Genomic DNA, 8,492 nt, shown 5'->3' with positions numbered 1-8,492 from the left:
TTCCTGTAAAACATTGTAGACAAATGTGAAAATATTTTTTTAGCAATTTCATTATCCAAACTGCAGTTATAAAAAATATACTAAATGCTACTATATATGGTATTAATATTGAACTGTTCTATCTATCTTGAGACCAGAAAAGAGAAAGGTTAGATTTGTACTTGTACTAACCCAAAAAATACCAAGGCACACTGTTTTCAAAAATTAAAAAGCCAAACAAACAAGTGATAGCTCACAGATAGACCAAGGCTGGTGTCAGCTGCAAGGCAATTGTAATCAGGGTAGCACAGGATAATTGACACAGGTGCTGGCAAGCAGGTAGGTGTGCACATAATTGGGTCAATTCTAACAAGGCATCAGCATCTTTAAGGTTCAAGTCCAGCATAAATAAACAATGACATTGGATATTGACAGACATTCATATACTGTAGATAAATAAATATACATATATATATATAAAATAAATATACCTATATTAAAATAGATTAAATATATATATGTATATATATTTATATATACATATATATAAACTTGAAGATCCAAAATCCAACATGTTCCAAAATGTTTCTCCCCTCTTAAACATTTTTATGGCCTTTATACCTACCTTTATATTCTCTTTCAGTTTTCTTTTTGTTCTCCCCTCATAGTAATAGCTTCATACATCAGACCGGCACAAGTCAAGGCAACACCCCCTTTTCGGGGCTAGACAACCAAAAATCCCATAGACTTCAATGCAATTTGACATGTGTTTGGATTGTAATTGTGACAAGCATGTATGCATTCATCTCTTGTTAACAATTGTTTGTTTTATACACGTGTCTAATAATGGTTACACTGTTGCCGTCTATTGTTTTCCCCCAAAAGGGGGCGTGGCCATAAGAGCCTACTCTGGATGATGTAGTGCCGGTCTGATGTATGGGCTTTGTAGGTGGTATACTACACGAGTTGTAATCCAAAATAACTATAAACAATTTTACACTATAAAAGTTTTAATTAAACCTGTACTAGGCAAAAGTTTTTTTGGCATCATTGGGCAATAAATCCATAAAAACTTTTCAGCATATTGTAATTCAAGTGTCAACGAGACTTCTGCACCTCCTCAAGGCTCTGTTTTCAGGCTTTAAAAAATTTAGCCTGTGACGGGACACTCCAGCTGGTGGGCGGTGGTATTTCCTCAACTGATCTCAACATTGCTGCCAGGTCACAAACTTTCTCATTTTACAGCTAAACAGTATACCACAAGATGATTCTGAAACCATTTGAGGTGAGAAATAGGTATTACAGTAACAGAATATTGATTCATATTTGATCAGCGCTGCCTAGTTTGACCGCGTGATCTGAGTTTGCGAGTGATTGGCAGCCGGCACCGGAGGACACAGAGGCACATGATGTTTTTCAGATTACCTGTCTCATGCACTACTGTCAGGATATAGTGACCGTTTTATAAAAATAACTTTTTTTAATCATATTTGCTCCATTTCTACCCACTGCAGCTTTAACTGGAACACAATGCATGTAGTATACCACCTACAATGCCCATGTGGCTGTTTCTATGTGGGGAGCATGAAAAGAAAACTGAAAGAGAGAATTCCTGAACATAAATATACCATTTACACGGGAAACAGGGCCAAGCATTATAAACAGCCCCCAGACTCAAGAAAGAAGAAACTGCTTGAACGAAGAGCTGGACTATGTTCCATAGCTGTAAATATATTTGTTGTGATAGGATGACTCACCTCCCCCCATAAAATCCCTTTACTATCCTCCGTTATCTCTCTGACTCCTCACTGCACCTGTGTCAATTATCCAGAGCTACTCTGATTGCAAAAGCCCAGCAGCTGACACCAGCCTTGGTCTATCTGTGAGCTGTCACTTGTTTTTACATGCCCTGAAGAAGACTGTGAGTTGAAACGCGTCGGCGCTGGGCCCATTTATTAAAGGCTTTTTAATTTTTGCAAAACAGTGTGCCTCGGTATTTATTTTTTAGCTATGACTTATTCATCACAAAGTACAAGTCTAACCTTTCTCTTTTTTGGTATAATAAAAAATATTCTTGGATCCAAAGAGCACCTGTTTTTTGATACAGGCATTCCTGAAGCCAATTGGTCGCTCTATTCTATCTATCTATCTATCTATCTATCTATCTATCTATCTATCTATCTATCTATCTATCTATCTATCTATCTATCTATCTATCTATCTATCTATCTATCTATCTATCTATCTATCCATCTATCCATCCATCTATCTATCTATCTATCTATCTATATAGTACACACCTCAAATCCTCTCATTTTACTGAATTTATTCAAACAATATATCAACAAAGCATCACTTCTCTGCACACATGAAATATATTTTTATTACTTTCCTTTTTTCACTCATCTCATGTATTTGCTTTGATGCCGCAATTGGGTAATTAAATGACAGAATTCATTATTATGTAACCGACTCCTCGCGTGTTGCAGGATGCTGCAGCCCAAGGTCTCCATCCGTGCACGTCTGTAGCTCGTAGCCACAGTCACGTGTGTCAAAGTGTGTATGGCACCCAGGAAAAAAACAAAAAACCCGGCCGACAGCACCACAAAAGAAATTAATCAGGGAGACAGGTCAGTAAAGGCAGAGCTATAAATTGCATGTACTGTAATAGAAAGGGTGTGTGTGTGTGTGTTTGTGGAGGTTTTCCCTTCAAGGTGGAAGTGACCTCAACCAGCTCTGCACCACCCCTCTTTTGTCTGTCTCTCATTATCTTTCTGTCCTTCTATCTCTGTTCCCACACATGATGAACCATTTAAAATTAATTATAATATATATTTTCTCTATTTGTGTGTTGTTCATTAGTCTTTTTAGTTCTTAGACAGTCAATCAGAGACATCGATATGGAAGAGGCAGTACAGTACACTAGGTTTTACTACACAGCAGGAAAAACATCAATCTTCTGACAAACATGTCTATCAAGCATCGAGCGATGAATCAAAATGCGATAAAAGTTTTTGGGGGTTTTTTTTGCCACAGAAATTACAGCAATATTCACAATGGAATAATTACATCTAGATGAAAAATAATAACTTTTTTGATTCCAAAAATGATTATCATTTAACGTGCCAATGCAATCCCATACAACACCACCAGGCAACAGAAAGTCTTTTTTGACCCTCACACCCTCCCAGTTATAAATAGTCTAATTTTGACACATTGTATCACATGATGGCATGTTTCTGATGAATCAAACAAGGAGCTAAAGTGGGTTTGATGTTACATTTTAAGCCAGTAGTGCAGTAGCATACACTTTCAAAACCTTATGTAGTGCAGTGCCAGAAAGGGAAAGTGAATTTTGATAACACCTTTTAATCAAAATTGCTAGAAAAAGTACAAGAATGTGCATTTAATTTCTAAAGATGATTAAATATATATTTCATTTTTTTTAATATATATATTCATAAACTGTGACGTTACATTTGCAGCCTCAAGTGAGTGGGTGGGTTGATAAGTGGGCAACTCCGGGTCTGAGAAGTGAAGCCAATGTGGAAGTGCCTTAAACTTGCATTCTATCTAATAGCCAGCAGGGGGCGACTCCTCTGGTTGCAAAAAGAAGTCAGATTGTATCGAAGTCTATGAGAAAATGACCCTACTACTCACTTGAGAATTAACTCAGTAAACATTGTAAAACATGAGTTTATGGTCTCAATCGCTAGTTTCAAAGCATGATGTTTATTTAGTAAATTATGGTCCCATTTAGAGTCAAATAGACCATAAAGCAGGGTATGCTTTAGGGCGTGGCTACCTTGTGATTGACAGGTTGCTACCACAGCGTTGTCCGGTCTGGGAGTTGTCCACGTTTTTGTCTTAAAACTTTAAGTCTTTCACAGTGCGTTTTCAGTTCATGAAAGTTAACCTTTTTGGTCGCCCAAAAATGTCTTATTCAGAGTTGTACTTAGCTCCACCCTCTTGTGTCACTTCTGATTGCAAGAAAAACACATGGTGACGGCCAAACTCAAGGCCACAAACCAATGCGTCATGTCACGGTGACTACGTCCACTTCTATATACAGTCTATGGGGTTGACATATTGTCATTATTGCAGTACTTATTGGGTCATACGTAGCAAACATTTGAAAAATATACATCTACTGCTCTCTAATCTGTCTCTAATTATCTCCTGCTCAAAATCTGCACACATTTTTAATCTTCCTATGCTGCTCTCTGCTTCCTCCCTTTATTTCCTTTCGTTATGTGTCCGTAGTGCAGAATCTTCCATATCAACTGTGTTATTTTACAACCAGTAGGCAGAGAGATGAACTGTTATGGGTGGCTGCTCACATCTGATTGCACCCAAAGGCCTCCTTTAAATCGCAATGAAAGGTGAGAAGGAAGAGTTTGACCTTGATGGCTTCTTGTGTTTTATTCCTTACCTCCATATTACCTTACTGGTGTGAAAGACTGCATCTGTCTCATTGGCATATGCAATTTTAGGTGCAGTTTAGATTAAATTGCAGATTTAATGAGATGATTTAACAATGTATGCAACAGAAAAAATCTATTTATCCGGCCAGCTTTGGCCAAGTATTTTCATCCATCTGGCCTTCTTAAATTATGACACTTTGCTCGAGTGAGAGAAACTGATCTTACAACTTCTCTGATGCCAAAATGCATCTCTTATGGCACCATTTATTTCTGGCATACTGACAGTCAAAGAAACATTAACTGATGTCAACTATCAGAGCTTTACAGCTCTTACTGAGCCATTAGAGAGCTGTGCAATTTACCCCGAAGGCTGCTGCAGAATCACATCTATCAAGAATTATTTGAGAGTGTATGTATGAGAAAAAAAGGCTTTTGTGTCTCGCCCAGAGAGGATGGCCCTGCATGCATGAGCACACATCCTAATCTCACCAAGTCCACAAGTGCTCTTAAATGAAGGCAATCTCTGCAGTGAAGGCAGCCACAGCTACAACAGAAAAATCACTCTTATTTCTATTTTTACTTTATTTGCGTGATGGAGGGCACAAAACAAATTCACTCTCTGTTGCAAATAGATCAAGTAGAGAGATTGTAAGAGTGAATCTACCCACTTTCACCTCCGTTTAAATGTGTTCAAAATGGCCATGAATCACCCACAAGCAAGGTCTCTGCGGGGGCTAACTCATCTCCTATGTTTGTGCATCTTTAGTCATGCATAAAGCTTTCACGTAACGGGCAATTATGCACCCAAAACCACAGCTTTTCTTAGACAGAAATCGGCTCCCTCTTGTTAGTGTAACTAGGATCTTAAAGCATTATACACTTTGCCTGACTTTGACCTGCGAAGTGGCATGACTCACCGAGGCTGTGGGTGGAATTCACTTTGTGTCTTCTCCAAAATTCAAAATGGAGGATGTTGAGATATTGTTTCTATTTTAGGTAATCCCCGAAATACCAAAAAGCGCCTTAAAGACTGAAAGGAGAAGATAGGATGTTGTATGAAAGATAGGATCGGTAATGCTGAGAAACTAGTAAGAGTAAGCTAGATTTAAAAAAAAAATATCCAATCAAAAAAGCCAGCCCAGTTTTGCCAACTCTTTTCCAATGAAAGTAGCTAGTACTAGCTCCAAAAGTCCCTAAATCTGGTGAGAAAGTCGACAAGTCGGCAACACTGACAATCCATCTGTTTAAGCCTCCCTTCAAAGCCACTCCCCCAAATTATCATAATGAACTTTAACAACGAACATGGCTATTTTACTAATGATGCTATCAGCCCCACCTTGATTTTACTCTGTTAATTCAGGTCTGAATGAGAGGATAGGGCGTTTTCTTTAGCCAACATTTAGTCTGTTTTAATCAAACTCTGGTGCGGTTTGTTTGGGCAGTTGTGAACGCAGAAATCCTACTCTGATGCGGACCAAAACAATCGGTCTGAGACCGTTTGCGAGAGGTGGACTTTCCACCAAACCCTAAACCCAAGCGAACCCTAGTGCAGTCCGATTGCAGTGAGAACATAATCCGACCAATTGATAGAAGTGAATCAAATTGCAGGCTTCCGGGTATTTGTTGAGATGGACATAGGTAAACGACAGGTTAACATGAGTGGGAGAGGACTGACTTGGACTTCTTTAATTTTGCTTGACATCTGGGCCGAAGAGAACACACAGAATACGCTAAATGAAGTCCACAAAGATAGTGACGATTATAAATTCAAAACAAACTGGAGGAGAAGGGATTTGTGTGCACAGTCGATCACAAAAGGAAAAAACTTTGACAGCAATATTTTTTAAGTTTAATTCAAGTCCGTGATTCCCTTCATAGAAGTGGCATCTCTTTTAATTTTGTCTACTTTCATTTGTGCACTGTGAAACTGAACCAGACTAAATAGAAAACGAACCAAAAGTTTCACTCTGATTCGGACAAGCCATACGGACTTTGGCTTGTGAAAAAGCCCTAAGAGAACAAATCCCTGATCCTGCCATGTGAGATTATTGTGAAAAGCAGAAGTCACAAAAAAGGTTAATCTAAATTTTAGATGAACGCCACAAATTAATTACAGGAAACACATGAGCATCAAATGTGCATGTTCTGTTACCTGTGTTTTGATCATGGCTCATACCAGCCAAAGGGAACATTTACAGAATTATATTGAAAAAAAGCAGTTTAAAGATCATTCATCTTCCTGTTGGTGAACTGAGTTTGTAAACTGACATTTAACAATTTCAAACAAATCAAACCTCATATGCAGATTTTTTTTATACCCACATTAAAGGTTGACTGATAAGTGCTTCTTGTAAAAAATCACTGAAAAGAAAAAGTACCAAAGAGGTAGATGAAAAAAATTAGTTAGGCGTTCAAGAAGACAACAAAATGCCATTTTCCTATTTTCAGCTTCAGCTGTCGATCACCAGCTGAATCAGGTTCATCTGATTCATAATAAGTCAAATTGGTTACACCTGATCTGCACCACAGGAGGCTAGAAAAGCCTGTTTCTTCCAGCATTTCTGGTTTGTCTTTCTTGGTTGCTGCAGCTGTGCCACTGCCTGCAACTTTTTAGCACACAACAACTTAAAAAAAAAAAATTGTTGTATTACTTGGTCTTTGTAGTTGGTATAAATTATATAAGACAGAGCCAGTTGTAACAATCATTTCAGCAAAATGAAACCCCAAAGAAAGAAAAAAAGCATTATGAACCAAGGTTTTTATGTAGAAAATTGAAAACCGAGATAGAATTTCATCTAATACATTAAAATTAAACTCAAACATTACTGCATTATAGTGCAGAGAGTTGCCACCTCCTTTAAATGATTATAATTTCCCCACATGGATTTGAGAGGTTGTTACCAGAACAAGGATTATGTTGTGAGGAAAGTGTGAAAGCGCTGATAGCGACAGGGAGGATGATGAAGAGGAAAGGTTGGAGGGAGTGTCAGACAGTCATCTGGATGAGCCCAGCGTGCTTGACATCAAATGCAACGGCAGAGAGATGTGAAATCTGCCTGACAACGTGTCTGGCAGCTGAGACACTGAAGTTAAGAGAGGTGCAAGATGATGTCATCTAAATCAGTCACGAGAAACTGACAAATCAAGTACATGTGACACTGAAGAGGGCTTTAGCTCAGACCAGGAGTTGTGTTTGAACTTAAGACAGATTTGGGATTGAATGGGGTTGACAACTACAGCAAAACTGTTTAGTTATTTAAAGCAATTGTTGGGGTGTACTGGTGCCCCATTCATAGATGTATAAAGAGAACTGGATACAGCGTTGTAGGCAGGTTCCCGTTCAGTCCTATGAAAGTTGCTCAGTGGTGAATGAAGCCAAAATAGCTTGACTGCCGAGTCATAAAGTACCCGGATCACCCGGCGCAGTAGCGTTTCCTTTAACCCCGCTTCCCAACCCTCGCTCCAGTCTCAGTCTGGGTCTCATTCACATGAACGGAGGAAGGGAAATAACTCTGGATTTGTCTATCGGTGCATTTTACAACTTTTAGCACCTAATGATTTAAATAAGGTCTATTCAAGTATTCATGCTGGGAAGTTGATTTACCTCCAAAAAATTATCCGCCGAGTTACAGACGTCTCTTTCCCAATGTAAGTCTATGGGAAAAAGTCTTTTTGGGCCCAATGGCATCACGTGACGGGCACGGAAGTTGTAATTCCACTGTTTGACTGTTTGTGTGAAATTTGTGTGAAAAGGGGCTTGGTGAGCATATCCCATCAGAAGGTGAAAGCCTGATTCAACAGTGGAAATCCTGCAGCAAAAGCTGCTATTCCAGCATTGGCAACAACTGTCTACACTGCAAAGCAACCCAGAAATGGAAGATGTAGCCAAAAGTATTACCAACCTTTGTGTGTGTGTAGCCTAACTGAAACCGTGAGCTCATGGCTACGGTTAGCAGAAGGCTCATTTTCTTTCCATCTCTGAAACGTTTTGCCAATATTGTAGCTCGCTAGAGCCTCAAATCACAGTGTGTCATCTCAAAGGGCTTTACAGGCCCACAAGGTTGCAAAGAAAACAGGACGGTAAATCTC

The sequence above is a fragment of the Sebastes fasciatus genome, chromosome 15, assembly GCF_043250625.1.
Source record: "Sebastes fasciatus isolate fSebFas1 chromosome 15, fSebFas1.pri, whole genome shotgun sequence".
Classification (NCBI taxonomy): Eukaryota; Metazoa; Chordata; class Actinopteri; order Perciformes; family Sebastidae; genus Sebastes; species Sebastes fasciatus.
The sequence above is the reverse complement of the archived record's forward strand: the minus strand, read 5'-3'. Positions refer to the sequence as shown.